A 15,886-nucleotide genomic window follows, 5' to 3' on the forward strand; every position below is an offset into this window, starting at 1 on the left:
TGTGAGAAGAACAAGAGTGTTGAGGGGGTGGAAATGAGGAAGGAGGGAAAGAGCAAAGAAAGGAAAGCACAGCAAACGAATATGTTAAGCTCCACCCATAGACAGACACACCACACCCACACACAATCACACACACACACAACACCCACTCTACTAATTAATGCAGCTTTGCTTTCAAGCCAAATATTAGGGAAACATTAATTAGAGAGAAATCTCATTAATCCATTTCCCAGTTCATTAATTATGCATCAATGCCAAGTTTGTGTTGGCCTGACATAAGGTAATCCTATTCCAATAAAGATGTCATGCTGCATATTACACAACAGCTACAGAGCTTTCCTGACTCTTTGGGATGGTATTTGGGATCTGCTCAATTCATATGTTGTATATATTTGTGTCCCCTAATAAGTATTCTGTGATTAACAGATGTCTGTCCTTTAAGCTGACTGTGATGACTTCTTAGCTAGTATTTCATCCATCTTTGTCACAGGCACATTAGGAATTCTGTTCAGCTAGAAAAAAAGTGATACAACATTGTGAATGTACTTAATGCCACTGAATTGTACACTTAAGATGGTTAAAATGATAAATTTAATGTGATATATAGTTTACCACAATAATACTTCTTAAAAAGCAAGGGAGAATAACTGTACATTTTTGAGAATGTTAAATGATAGGAGGACTATAAATGTAGGGGGGGGGGGAAGTAGTTTACAACAACAACAGTCTCAAAAGACCTAAGAGTGTATTTTCTTTTGTGCAGAGAAAATATTATGAGATGAACTTCAGAGCCCAGACAAGCTCACATGTGCTGTTTGCAAAGAGATTTTGGAAAAGCAAGGACGTCTGAATGGCCTCAGCAGCATATGTGCACTGAGTACCCATAAGATTTCTAGCACAGTACTAGTTAGTCTGGAGTTACCTACTTTTAATTAGGTCTAGTCTCCTGACATATTATTCCCTCTATTCCCAGCTCATTTCTTCATCAATGACAGGACGTCACCACTCCCTCTGACCCAAGTACAAGGAAAAGTTAAAAGGTTTACTAAACTTGGAGTCGTGAGTAGACAGAAGTCACGAGTTTCTTCCACTGATGGACGGGGTCACCCTTTCTACAGTAAGTTTCACTTTTGAGGAGGGTTTCAGATCCATAAAGTGCCACGTGCTTAATAAATACTACAGGGTCACACTCTCTGTGGGTACACAGTAAATGTCAGCTGACTCAGTAACCTTTCCCAACCTTTTAATCAAGGTCTTCGGTATTAAATGTCATCAAATCCTGTCTTCAAGGTGCAAACTGATTGACCCCGGCATCTGGAGAAGAATTTTCTACTCAATATCACACAACTGAATTTACTGCACCAGGGTTCTGTAGCATCAATCTGAAGCAAGATTCTGGCCGGGAAATCACAATGAGTGTGAAATAAGAAAGAAAAAATAGAAAAAGATACAGTGAAGTCTCTGTTAAGAATTCTTTGATTCTTCTAATTTTTCACCATGGAAATATTGCTAATTGATATTTTTATGAAAAGAATGTTGTACACAACCCGATGTTAAATCCCTCTAGTCACTTTTCCTTAACCTTCCCTAATTTAATGTCTTAATTTTGTCTACTGTATTTACTGAACAGGCTGACTGACTTAAGGTCTCCTGTTCGTGTACATATGTACCAAGTCTGCCTTCTCCAGTGAGGGCTTGTTTGTGATCAGTTCGGTCGGCAAGAGACCAGGGAAGACAGAAGAGCTTCTTGCACAATACCGTATCACACTTGGAACGAGAGAGAAAGCAGCGAAGATTATCTCAGGAGAGGCTGCTGAGAGAAGTACCTCTCAGCGTCCAAATGCTCATCAAAGCAAGGGGGGCCTACCGAGGTGAGCGAAATCCTTGCTGGGGAACCAAGCTGTCAGAGAACAAGAAGCAACAGCAGGTCTGAATGGGTGGGCTGCATTTTTGTACATTTCTTAGCATCATGCTCTGTAAGCAGACCCAATTTGTTTGACCAAGAGGGTTGGGACAGATGACATTCAATACCCTCAACTAATGGATCAACTAGTATTTGTGTAGCAGTTTTAAGTTTCCCACGAAGCTTCACGGGTATCATCCCAAATGACCCTTGAATCAATCCTGTGAGATAAATATTAATCTTACGCACATTTTACAGATGAAGATAGGAATGAAGACTGTCATTCCCTCATAGAAACAGCATCCGGAGCTCTGCTTCCACTCACTGAGTCACCTAGAAGCTACCATGACTCTGTCTAGATGCATGTCGGAGGGGCCAGGTCTATGGGTGTGTGGCCTGCTGACCACCTACTGACTGGCTAGTCAGAGAAGCAGCAGTCATGGGAGCTGCACTTGGGCTGAGAGGACAGTGGGATCTGGGAGGTCTTGGTGAGCCTTTTGAGATTTCAATTCCTCACTTAGAAGGTCCTAGAGGAAAGGAGACCTCGTTAAGTTGTCCACTTATCAATCTCCAATTTTTTTTTAAAGATTTTATTTATTTATTTGACAGAGAGAGACAGCCAGCGAGAGAGGGAACACAAATAGGGGGAATGGGAGAGGAAGAAGCAGGCTTCTAGTGGAGGAGCTGATGTGGGGCTCGAGCCCAGAGCACCGGGATCACACCCTGAGCCGAAGGCAGATGCTTAATGACTGCGCCACCCAGGCACCCCCCAATCTCCAATTTTTAAATCGAAGATTACCGAGTGATTTGGGGCATATGACTCAGAAGTAATGGAAAGAGTTTAAGTATATTCTCGTTTAAACAAACAAAAAGTCCTCCTTCCAGAGCTATCTACTACGTACGTGAATAAGGCTTCTTAGGATAGGCACTACAAAAATAACATTAGAGGTTTTATTGATGCTAAACCTGTCTCATTCCAGCAATAAGAGCTAACTCTTCATGAAGAGATACATGAACTCATTGTAAAACAAAATAAAAGCCCCAAAACAAAAGGGGAAAAAAGGTAGAATTTAAAATTCACCTCACATCCATCTCACTGACATGTATCTCTAATAAAATTATGTTTACTTTGAAGACAAACAGTATAACATTTTCTGCTCAACGGTGTATTAATAATAATTGTAGTGGTGACTCACTTCAGAAAAAGTTTGAGCTTCATGGTTACAGTAAATATTTTTCATTTTAAATTTCAATTTATATAAATATTTTTGTTGAAGTAAAACATAATAGGGTCATCAGTAAAAGATAATCAAGCATAAATATATATTATATTAGAATAAAATTCCATGGGTGAAGTGGAATGAAAACATAAACTTAAGGGGAAAAGTGACATAAATATCTGTAAAGAAAGCTCAATGATTTACTTTTTAAGGGGATTGTGGGAGCATTAAATTGCTACGGTATTTAGATCCTATTAGTTACTAATAAAAAAGGCAAAATAGCAGATTTATTTTTCAATAGAATATTTACAACAGGAAGAAAATTACATCCTCTGCAACTATTTGTACTCACCATAAAAATTTTCAGCTGTAACAATATGCAAGAGGGACACAAACTTTTTCAAAATCCTATTAGTCTCTATGTGAACTGTAAAGTTTAAAGACCACTATGCCATAGGAACAGAACACATCAGTATGTCTAATATGCATAAGAAATGCAGGTATTTCTAAAATCTACTGTAGAAGGCAGAAGATCTACCCAGAGAGTACAGTCTCACCGCAATTCATTATTAAAGCAAACATAACCTATCGACATTCAATGTCTCCTACAACTGTCTGCCTGATTCTTCTGTGTATACATTTTTAAACCTACTGACCAGCTCATTGCGTATATCAGGAGGAAATAAGAATGGAGGAAGCTGATATAAAATAATTATAATTTTGTGATCTGTAGTGATAAGTCACACTGTGATAAATGACAATTCTCTTACATAATAAAGGAACACACACACACACATGATCACATAATCCTTCACCCCTAACATAGCTCACCTGGCCGACATGTGCGATTATATTAGTTTTCCAAGAGTTGCTCCTGATGACTAATCAGGAAATTACTTACCCCCATGGAATGGCATAAACGTAAATAAAAAGGCTGACATTGTACACAGGAACAACAACACATTGAACGGGAAATGACAATCTCTCTACGTGTTTTAATTTATCTTTGGGGCAAAGTGACAATAAACCATCAACGTTAAAACAGAACTGAATTTTAATGAAAATTCAGGGGGAAAAGGATTTAAAACAACTTTGCTGGGGCCATCAGAACATGGAGTTCTATTACAAAAGTGTTCGGAAAAAGCTTTACAATCTAAACACATTGAAACTCCCTAGTGTAAAACTCTCCAGGCTAAATTATGGGAAAAGCCAATGTCGTATCAGCACCAAACAATCGTCCAGCATCAGAATGAAAAGAAGGAAATGTTGTTCTGAATAGCTTGCCAAGGCTAAAGAAAAGTAGAACAGTTGCCGAAGACGGATTGGTTGTGAGGAACAGACTAAAAGGATGCATTCTAATTTGTGTTTGCCACTTCGATTTTGAAATGGGTCATTCTCTTGAAACTCGCAGTAAATATAGCTGCGTTAGAGAAAAACAGGGAGAGGGGAAGAGAAAGAGAGGGAGGGATGAGAAAGGACTTAACAGGTGACAGTGAGAAAAGCATTTTAACTTTAAGGTTTTTCTCAATCAATATATCCTATAACCCATTATAGATGCATGAATGCTGTTTTCCCTTTTTTAATTCTTGGTGTGACATAAAGATTAGGCTAAGTGTAAAGACAGTAGATCTGGATACTCCCAGAGTAAACAAGTGATCGACAATGTATCTCTGGTGTAGTCTTTAGTAACCTATTTGATCTTTGCCTTGAACAACTTGACTGCTTCAGTATACAATGGAAGAATTTGTAACCAAATTACTTGACAATTTAATATAAAGCAGTGGTTCACAAACATTTGGGGTATAATAATTTTTTAGGTTATTTATAATAAGATAAATTTTCAAAAAGCCCCACAAAGTTAAAGGGAAGAGTATACTAAATCTCCATGTATCCATCATCCAACTTTATCAACTCATGACCAATATCATGTCATCTGTACCTCACCTACTCATTCTACCCCGGCTTATTGTGAAGCAAGTTCAAGATATGAGATGATTTATTTTTGTTTTTAATATGAAACATTTGAGGGTGCTCCCCTGTCGCATTAGAGTGGTTGAATATTTAAGATCACTCAATTAAGAAAATTGACATGGATTATTGCCCACCCACTCCCACTTCTTTGCTGACTCTGTGCCCCCGCTCCCCATCCCAGGGGTCAGCAGCCGGTGGTGAGGAAACTTCTGGCATAATGAAAATAGCTGGTAACATCGCTTCAAAATGTGCTTATTTATTAGGACTTTTACATATGCTCACAACACAAATACAGCTAATATTTCTTATTTCCTGGGAATGTACTTGTCATTACAGGTTTACAAGCAAATTAGAAAAGATAGTATTTGAATTCTTAACAGAACTGTTTTCCTCTTCACCCACTAAACTGAGCGTTTCTCTGCTAACACAGAACAAAGAACTAACACAGGCCACTGCTTTCTAAAAGTTGTTCCCCCCAACAGCTGTTTAGGGGCCTTTATGACATTGACATTACCTATGAAAAAAAGTCCAGATCTTTGTGGGCTGGAAATCCTTGCACAATACAGCTTGAGAGTTGGCATGCTTTTTGGCAGTCTCCCCAAGAAGCTAAGGAACAAATGAGCAAAGGCTGTGTTCACACACTTGGAAATGACAATTCCACACCAGAAGCCTTGGTACACCCTGTACATTTCCTTTGTATAAAAGACTCATATTCAAAGCTATTTAGCCAGAACTCCTCTTACACATGAAATTCTCTTTCGTAGGAAGAAAGAAAAAAAAAAAAAAGGAAAAAAGCTTCTCTTTTCTCCGTATGAGAGGGATTTCTTTAGTTTTCTTGGTAAAGGGCACAAAAGCAAATCTTCCCTGATTTCTGCTTGGTGCACACATGTAGTACTGATTAATGCTAATGTGATTCACATATTTTAAACATAGTATATTGTATCTCGTGATTATAAATATCATTTAGAAAGTTTGTGATTGGATTATTGGTAGGCACTTAATCCAGGTCAATTTCACCTCTTAAAAATTTGTGTTTAAATGAACAGAATTATTTCCATTAAATCATATTTAACCCTAATTTTAGCTATATAAAGGGAAAAAATTATAATACTGTTACATTTATACTTTACTAGAGAAAAGCAATCAACTCAAAATGAATTCTTTTCCTAGTTTCATGTAATATTCTGTTTTGTAATTATAAATTTCTGAAAAAAAAATGTCATCACTTGAAGATTCTAATTTTGACTTTATTTTTCTAAACATGTCCATCACGGAGCTGAGCAAATAGAATACATAAGATAACGAAGCCTTGCTTACATAGGACAATGGTTTTCTAAAACATAGTTCAAATGTGAAAGAAGGCAATCTAGTTTTCAACCAGGGAAATTACTATCTGCTTCATATGTACCGTATTAATTAGATTATCCCCAAATCCTAGTAGTTTGCATAATTGTATTTAATTTGCCAGAGGGGTGAAATTATAGCATTGGGCCTCTACTAAGAGGTAAGGCTGTTCAGTCAGTGAAAGCATATCACATGCTAAAGAAAGTGAAATGCATCTGTAATTTTAGAATAATAAAATGTAGTCTTCTTTTCAGGTCCCAATTTGAATAGAAACCCCACCCCCCAACCCCCGCCAGAAATGCACCTGGCTAAATATTTAAATTCATGAAATATGGTTAAATAGTAATTAGTAGCTCATTTATTGCAGCCCCTTCCAGTTTTCCTGTCAATTCCTCAAATGTATTTTCTGCTCATTTAGCTACAGTATCATTAAAATACAAAATTTTAGACATTAAGCTTTTGTCCATTACTTCTTATTATACTTCCTTCTCATGGGATTAATATATTTTCTCTGTATCAAGTAAATCTTTTCACTCCTCACTTTCACCCCTCAAAAATAGAAAACCCCATCATAAACACATTTTCTATTGTTATCTCAAGGGAAAAAAGAAAGCAACTGAGGAAGAAATTTTAGAACTTGCTTATAATGGAGAAAAGAGGAAATGAAAAAAATTGTAAGAAAAAACAAACATGCCATATAAGAATGTCAGGATGTTTTGGTAAAACAACGTTCTTCTAGATTTTATTGAATTTTACTTTGCTCTTAGACCAACAGTGCCCGAGCAAATTTTGTGATCTTGGTATTCAGTGACTGTGGCCTCCTCTGAGCTACCTGGTCTTCCACCAGCCACCCTGAAAATCATGTCAGTTATGCTCAAAATCACTAGCCATCAGGGAAATTCAAATCAAACCACATTGAGATACCACCTTATGCCAGTTAGAATGGCAAAAATTGACAAGGCAGGAAACAACAAATGTTGGAGACAATGTGGAGAAAGGGGATCCCTCTTACACTGTTGGTGGGAATGCAAGTTGGTATAGCCACTTTGGAAAACACTGTGGAGGTCCCTCAAAAAGTTAAAACTAGAGCTACCCTATGATCCAGCAATTGCACTACTGGGTATTTACCCCAAAGATACAGACGTAGTGAAGAGAAGGGCCATATGCACCCCAATGTTCATAGCAGCATTGTCCACAATAGCCAAATTGTGGAAGGAGCCAAGATACCCTTCAACAGACAAATGGATTAAGAAGATGTGGTCCATATATACAAGGAATATCACTCAGCCATCAGAAAGAACGATTACCCAACATTTGCAGCAACATGGACGGGACTGGAGGAGATAATGCTAAGCGAAATAAGTCAAGCAGAGAAAGACAATTATCATATGGTTTCACTCATTTATGGAACATAAGAAGTAGGAAGATCGGTAGGAGAAGAAAGGGAAGAAGGAAGGGGGGGTAAAAAGAAGTGGAAATGAACCATGACAGACTATGGACTCTGGGAAACAAACTGAGGGCTTTAGAGTGGAGGGGCCGTGGGGGATCGGGATAGGCTGGTGATGGGTATTAAGGAGGGCACATATTGCATGGAGAACTGGGTGTTATATGCAAGAAATGAATCATGGAACTTTACATCGAAAACTTGGGATGTACTGTATGGTGACTAACATAACATAATAAAAAATTTTTATAAAAAAATAGAATAAAATAAAGAGCCAGGTCTACTGTTTGGCCCAATTCTGGGTTAGCTCTCTGCTGATGTAACCCCCATCTAAAGCAGTATTATATTCAGATATAGATTATCATCAGAATCACTCAAGACACCTTTGACAAAATACGTATTTCCAGAGAACCAACTCAGGCTTATTAAATTGGAATCTTAGAGGTGGAGATTAACATGGCGTTGGGGGGAGGCAGAAGCCAGGAATCAGATTTTTTTTTAAAGGTTTCCCAGAAGATTTTTTAAAAAAGATTATTTATTTATTTATTTATTTATTTATTTATTTATTTATTTATTTAAGAGAGAGAGAGCAGAGGGAGAGGGAGAAGCAGACTCCCCACTGAGCAGGGAGCCCAACGTGGGGCTCGATCCCAGGACCTTGAGATCATGACCTGAGCTAAAGGCAGACAATTTAGCTGACTGAGCAACCCAGGCATCCCCTCAGAGGATTTTTAAAAAGAGCCTTATTGAGATATAATTTGCACACCACAAAATCACCCTTATAAAGAATATAACTCAGGTCTTGATCCCAGTGTTCTGGGATCGAGCCCTGCATCAGGATCCCTGCTCAGCAGGAAGCCTGCGTCTCCCTCTCCCACTCCCCCTGCTTGTGTTCCCTCTCTTGCTGCCTCTCTCTCTGTCAAATAAATAAAATCTTTAAAAAAAAATACAATTCAGTGGTTTTTAGTACTTTCACACATACATGCAGTCCTCGCCACTGTCAATCTTTGATCATTTTTATCACCTCACAGAGAACCCCATACTCTTTAGCTACTATCCTATTTATCCCCAATCCCCACCTTCAGCTCTAAGACACCATTTCTGATTCTATAGATTTCCCTGTTCTGGATTTTCATATGAATGGAATCATATATGATTTTGTGTGACTGGCTTGTTTCCCTTAGCATAATGTTTACAAGGTCCAACCAAGATGTTATTAGTACTCTATTCCTTTATTGGCCAAATGATATTCCATTGCATGGATGGAGCACATTGTGTTTATCCATTGGTCCGCTGATGAACATTTGGGTCCCCAGAAGATTTCATCTTTAGCCATATGTAGTGACCATTGATAGGAGAAGACCGAGTGTTGGTCTCAGGCAGTTCCAAGCTCTCCTCAGAAAGCAGCTGAGTGTTTTACACTGCAAGTGCAGAGAAGAGCATGGCTGGAAAAGCAGGACTTAGGATGGCGTTCTGGCTCTGCCCTTAGTCATATGACCTGGGCAGTGGCTTTCATTCTCTTTATCTCCACTTGCTCATTTGTAAATTAGGAATAATGATTCTACTTCAAGGAATTGTTGTGAGGATACGTAGGACAATCTGAGTCATGTGCCTAAAACTGCCTACAAGACTGTTTTATTCTATGCATTTGGTATTTTATACATGACAGCTATTCTTCTTATTCTTATTTTCCTTGTTGAGTAACAGAGCTCAAGCTCTTAACCATGACACTTGCAATATAGTTTTTCTTCCATGTGGTTGTATGTAAGATAATGGAAAAGATATTGTTCATGAACTACAAAATGATGTTTTTGCAGCTTGAAGGAGGCTTTGACAGTTACTCGTGAAATCCCCTTGATCTACAGGTGAAAAGACAAAGCGAGGCATTGAAGTGGTAAGCCCGGTGTGTTTATTTCAGTCTCCTGTCTTCCAGTCTAGTCTGCACCGCAAAACACTGTCCAGACAGCAAGGGTCCATGTTGTTTTTTAATGGTAATGTAGTATTAGAACGCCAAGCTACATGTTTAGGATAGCTACACTTTTATGTCTGCCTTAAACATCCTTACTTCACCCTCCTGCTGGAAAATTCCCACCCATTTTTTTTTTTTAATAATCCAAAAGACAGTCTTAACTTTAACTGATTTTCTATAAAAATATTTTTCCATATTATTTTTAATTCTTTTTTAAAATTTAAATTCAATTAATTAATATATAGTGTATTATTAGTTTCAGAGGTAGAGCTCAGTGATTCATCAGTCTTCTATAATATTCAGTGCCCATTACATCACGTGCGCACCCATTCTTAAGGCTCAGCTCAAATGGAATCTTTTCTATGACAATTCCTTTTCTCTTACAAAGTTCGGTCCTAGTTTCTTTCTTTTTGTTCCCAAAGTATGTGGCACCCCTTACACTATTGCATTTTGAACGCCGTTTAAAGATCCAACCAGAGAACAACAGCATGGTACAGTGCACTGGTTTTCAAATGGAGTTCCGTGGCGCCTCTTCACTGCAGACCCAGGGATTTGGGAAGGAAGGAGCTCTAGGCTTCACACTTTTAATAAGCAGTTCTGCTATTATCTATTTGGTTTATCTTCATCTCAGCATTGATCTATTTGGCTTATTTGCATTTCAGTAATTAGATTCTTGACAGGAAAGAAACAATTTAAAAACTCCTGGCATAGTTGAGAGACCTTGAGCTTTGGAGTCAAACAGGCCTAACTCTAAATCCCTGTTATACCACTGCTATCCCAGCTGTATATCCTTGGTTCAAATACTTAACCACTTTGGGCTGTCATTTCTACGTCTGTCAAACAAGGAGAGGACTATCTACAGTGCGGGGGGGGGGGGGGTGTCAATAAAATGTGTGTAATAGAATAGTGCTTGACCCATATAAGCTGGATAAATGAATTCCCTCCCTTATTTATCGTAATTATTTCTTTATTTCCCTACAGTTTGTAGGATCTTTACATTCTTTCTACCTAACATAACCTACTTCAAATAGACACTTAATGCATGTTTTATTGAAGGGAAGCAAATGTGATAGGATACTAGAATGTTTTCTTTTTCTTTCTTAAAATAGCTTGACTTAAGTATATTGGAAGGTTTTAACGTTCCTGTCTCAGTAATTCATAAAAAGAGGAAAAATTAGTAAAGAGATTGGATTCTAGAACAAAATAGGTTCAATATTGAGAATAGAGGTGGATGACAAAGAGCTTTGAATGCTTTACTAACATTTTAAACTGAAAGTTTTGAAAGGTAGAGGTGTGACAATATTTACTTTTTAGGAAAACAGATAATGTAGTACAGTGATCCTTTTTTTTTTTATGCTGTATTAGTCACCATACAGCACTTCATTAGTTTTTGATGTAGTGTTCCATGATTCAATGTTTGTGTATAACACCCAGTGCTCATTTCAACAGAAGGTGCTGGGGTATAGTTTGACTTAGCAGTTCAAAGTGTGGAATCTGCATTCAAATCACAGCTGTCACTTATGAGCGGGAAAATGTCTGGAAGGAGATTTTACTGAAAAAAATGCATAAAGTACAGTTGTCTTCTAGAGCAATATTGTGTGGCCCCACCCATGTGCTTCCTTATGTGTGGTAGGCAGAATAATGCCCATCACTTTACCCCCAAAGATGACTACTACATCCTAATCTCTGGAACTTGTAACTATGTTGCCTTGCATAGCAAAAGGGAATTTGCAGTTGTGATTGAGGTTATAGAACTTGAGTTTGGGAGATTATTCCTCCAGATTACCTTGGATAAACCAGGTGGACTCAATCTAGTCAGAAATCTTCCAGCTGTGATCAGAAATAGCAGCAACAGGGGCACCTGGATGGCACAGCGGTTAAGCGTCTGCCTTCGGCTCAGGGCGTGATCCTGGCGTTGTGGGATCGAGCCCCACATCGGGCTCTTCCACTGTGAGCCTGCTTCTTCCTCTCCCACTCCCCCTGCTTGTGTCCCCTCTCTCACTGGCTGTCTATATCTCTGTCGAATAAATAAATAAAATCTTTAAAAAAAAAAAAAAGAAATAGCAGCAACAAAGACTTCATGTACCATTGCTGGTTTGTAAGATGGAGGAAGAGGGCCATGAGCCAAAGAATATGGTGGCCTCTAAAAGTCAACAGTGGCCCTCAGTTTACAGCTAAGAAGAAAATGGGGCCTCAGTCCTTCAACCACATGGAATTAAATTCTATCAACACCTGAATGAGCAAGGAAGTGGAAACTCCCTTAGAACCAGAGAAAGGAGTGTAAACCTGAAGAAACTTTGATTTTAGCCCAGTAAGACCCGTACTGAACTCCTGACCTACGGAACTATAAGACAAAAAATTTCATTGTAAAAAAACAAAACAAAACAAAACAAAAAACCCAGAAACTTTGCATTGTGTTAAACCACTACATTTTTGATAATTTTTATAGCAGCAATAGAAAAACTAAATTTCACATTACTAAATTTTGGAATAAAAATGATTTCCAATGGGCTGTGGAAACATAGAAAATGCAATTTAAAAGTAGTTATTTTGTTTTTTATTTTTATTTTTTTAAAGATTTTGTGTATTTATTTTAGAGAGAGAGAGAGCACACAAGTGGAGGGAGGGTCCGAGGGAGAGAATCTCAGAGAGTCCCCAGTGAGTGTGGAGCCTGACGGGGGAGTCTCAATCCCAAAACCGTGAGATCATGACCTGAGCCGAAACCAAGAGTCAGAAGATTAAGTGACTGAGCTACCCAGGCACCCCTAAAAGTAGCTATTTTCAATTAAATATTAATCTGTTATTGCTACTAAGTGTGACTCTACTTCATTTTAATTAGCTTATGGGACTATGGGGAGCTTTTAAGTGTCAGGAATAGGTTTGTCTTGTTTCATGGAACACACTCATAGGAGGCAGGCCTACACCCTTCTTCTGACTGTTAGGTTAACTCAAGTTAAGAAACAAATACCCAGAGGCGCCTGGGTGGCACAGCGGTTGAGCGTCTGCCTTCGGCTCAGGGCGTGATCCTGGCGTTCTGGGATCGAGCCCCACATCAGGCTCCTCCACTAGGAGCCTGCTTCTTCCTCTCCCACTCCCCCTGCTTGTGTTCCCTCTCTCGCTGGCTGTCTCTGTCTCTGTCAAATAAATAAATAAAATCTTTAAAAAAAAAAAAAAAGAAACAAATACCCAAATGTTTGAGAAATGGGATGTAACTGAAAGGATTAATTAGGACAGGGATTCTTGTGATAGTAAATAGCTACAACACGTATAGGCTTAAGCAACAACACTAATACATTGATGACCATATTCAAAATGGTGACATGACAGGAACATGAAAGGCAAACAAGGACACTCAACAAAGTGAGGAAAGTAATATTTGGGGTACATATGGACAACTTGATTTTACAAGCCATGATTGGGAACTGCATAGGACTGTAATTTTTTACCTCAAACACGGCCAGTTCTTACTGCTCTTCCTCTCTAGTATCTCACACCCCCTCTGCACAACACCTTATACAATGAACTTTAAGATACTATCCCTGTTCGGCTGATAAAGTGTAGCAAACTTGATTTTAAATAGATGGCCTGTCACTCCAAGATTAGATTTCGATTTTCTTCCATAAAGGATTTCCTTGAAATAACATTTATTGCAACAAAATCTGAACTATAATGCTCATTCAGTTCCATAATACCCAGCGTTACAATTCCCGTATTTAATACAGTTGACATTCCGAATAGAATTCTGTCCATTTGTAATAAATATTCTATCATGGATTCGATCTCTGCTTAAGCTTATTATCTGATCATAGCTGCCATTCTAATCTGCCTGTGTATGTCCCCACAGGACTGCTATGCCCAGCTTCCCTTTGCTTATTCTGAGAGGAAGATGAGCAGTGCAGAGCCGGGAATGAATTGTGTAATTGGGTAAGGTTCTCCGTCCTGCCTCCAGGCTGCTCTGTCCCCTTCCAAGGGCCCACTGCCTTTTTGCCCTGCAACTCTCCTCCCCTATCAAAACAGGAATGAGTGTGATATCATCTTTTCTAACTAAGACTGATTCAGATATTTGTATTTTTAAGCGTCTTATCTCTAATTGTGGAATGAAAGGATTTATCAACAGTTAAAGTGATTTTTTTTTCCTTTTAGGCAAACAGTGGAAGGGAAATGCTGGGTTGAATGCTAACCCTGAAGGCAAAACAATTTTAGTTATAGTAGAGTGCAGTGTGTGTTGGGGGAGGAGGAAGTTGTAGTGAGAGAGGTTTGTGTGGAGAAAGACGATCAGATATCGGGAAGAACACCAGGCTATGTAAGAACCTTTCTTATTCTGGGTCTTCTCTCCTTTGAGCCTAATGTCTCTCCTTTCATTCTTTGGCTCAAGAGTCTCAAATTTTGGGGCTCTGGGGTCCATTCATTCCTCAAAAGCAGAGCCTGAGCATGAATTAAGGTGATTAAGTTTGTATGGGAGGTGCAATCCCCGGGCAGTGAGAGTGAGGGAGAGAGAAGGTAACAGAAGGTCACCATGTCGGTCACTACTCCATAATAAGCCATGGAGAGACTGAGACAATCACTTGGTAGTTTTCACCTGCTCAGCCACCCTGGGAAACTGTGCCTGAGAATGCATGAGAGAATTGATCAGTCTGGCTCCCTCTCGTCTCCCAGCTTCCACTGGTTTAGGATCCTATACTTCTGGATATAGCATCTGACTGATCAGGAAGCCAAATCCCATGCCCTGCGGTGAAGTGTTTCATCTGAGCCCATAAATGAGAGAAGCAGCCAGAGACTCCGGACATATGGGTGGTTACCTGGCTACACAGCAATAACCAAAGTGAAAGGCCAATATTCTTGGACAAGCAATTAGTTTGACTTCAAGGGGTACTATAATTTTAAAGAGAGTTAGCAGGGAAGAGCAAGAAGCAGAATTGAGCAAGACAGGAAACACTCAGCAGTTTAAACTGGATTTAGTAAAGAATCATGTTGGACTAGAGACTGATCAAAGAGCTGAGGGAGTCTAATTTTCCTGGGATATGGTAACAATGAAGATGCTAAAAATCAGGTGGTAGCGCATGATGGCTCCCTTGGAAGTGAGGGATAGCTAGTACCCCAGCCAGCAGTTGATGATGTAGGAGACAAGATCCAGTTCCCAGGAATGGAGCACAGGGTACAAAGATCCAGCCATTGGATGAGTGTCCATAGTAGGTTTCAGTTCCAGGCAGGCAACTGGAATTTTTAAAAAAAGGGGGACACCAAGACAAGGGGCCTCATAGCTGGGCTGTATAAACATGGCAGGATTTTTACAGACGGATGAAATTATTAATAGTATTTGTATTAATACCAAGAATTTGTAGTCGGTAGTGATGATGTACACTGGCTATTTCTCTATATTACTTAATTTTCCCAACGGCTCTCTTCGATAGATACTTTTATTATTTCCATCTTACAGATGAGGAAATGAAGAGTCAGGAAAGTGAAATAACCTGTCCATGGTCACACAGCTAATACATGAAGGGACTAAGACCTAAACCCAGAGGAGTCTGTCTATTCCGGAGCGTATGCCTCCAAGCACCATTGAAAATATCCAATGAATTAAAGCTCACAAAGTTCTTTTCTTTTCTTCTCACGAAGTTCTCAGCAGTTTCAGTCATATAGTAAGTACTCAGTGAATACTATAGATTATCAGTTATCATTGTTACTAGTAGTAGTATTTAATAGGAGCAGTACTACTGACTGTAGTGGTAGTAGTCAGGAGGTCACTAGTGCTGGGAACCGTCCTCAGGAGTAGGGTCCGAGAGTCAGGTGCGAGGGAGAAGTCCAGATACAGGGACGCACAATGCAGAACACTGTCTTTCTAACAAATGGAATTAAGAGGTCACATAGGATAGGAGCTAAAAGCATGGACTTTAGAACTACAAAGGCCTATGTTCTGTTATTGATTAGCAGCGAGACCTTGGGGAAATTACTCAACAGATGTGAGCTTCAAATAACTCACAACTGTACCTGGCAGAGGACACAGCATATAGTAATAATTTAAGCAAAGCTTG

General features: G+C 39.0%; 1 long non-coding RNA gene across 7 annotated transcripts in view; it reads right to left on the reverse strand.

Annotated features, from left to right (window-relative positions):
- LOC113254340 (uncharacterized) overlaps positions 1 to 15,886 on the reverse strand; it is a 173,278-nt gene that overhangs the window by 44,640 nt on the left and 112,752 nt on the right. For 2 of the 7 annotated variants that reach the window (XR_007190328.2, XR_008958759.1), the window contains exon 3: positions 5,609 to 5,700. The exons of the other annotated variants lie outside the window; for them this stretch is intronic. This is a non-coding gene — a long non-coding RNA (uncharacterized LOC113254340). The remainder of the gene's footprint in view (positions 1 to 5,608; positions 5,701 to 15,886) is intronic. 7 annotated transcript variants of the gene reach the window in all.

The sequence above is a fragment of the Ursus arctos genome, unplaced genomic scaffold (genome assembly GCF_023065955.2).
Source record: "Ursus arctos isolate Adak ecotype North America unplaced genomic scaffold, UrsArc2.0 scaffold_12, whole genome shotgun sequence".
NCBI classification, from domain to species: domain Eukaryota; kingdom Metazoa; phylum Chordata; class Mammalia; order Carnivora; family Ursidae; genus Ursus; species Ursus arctos.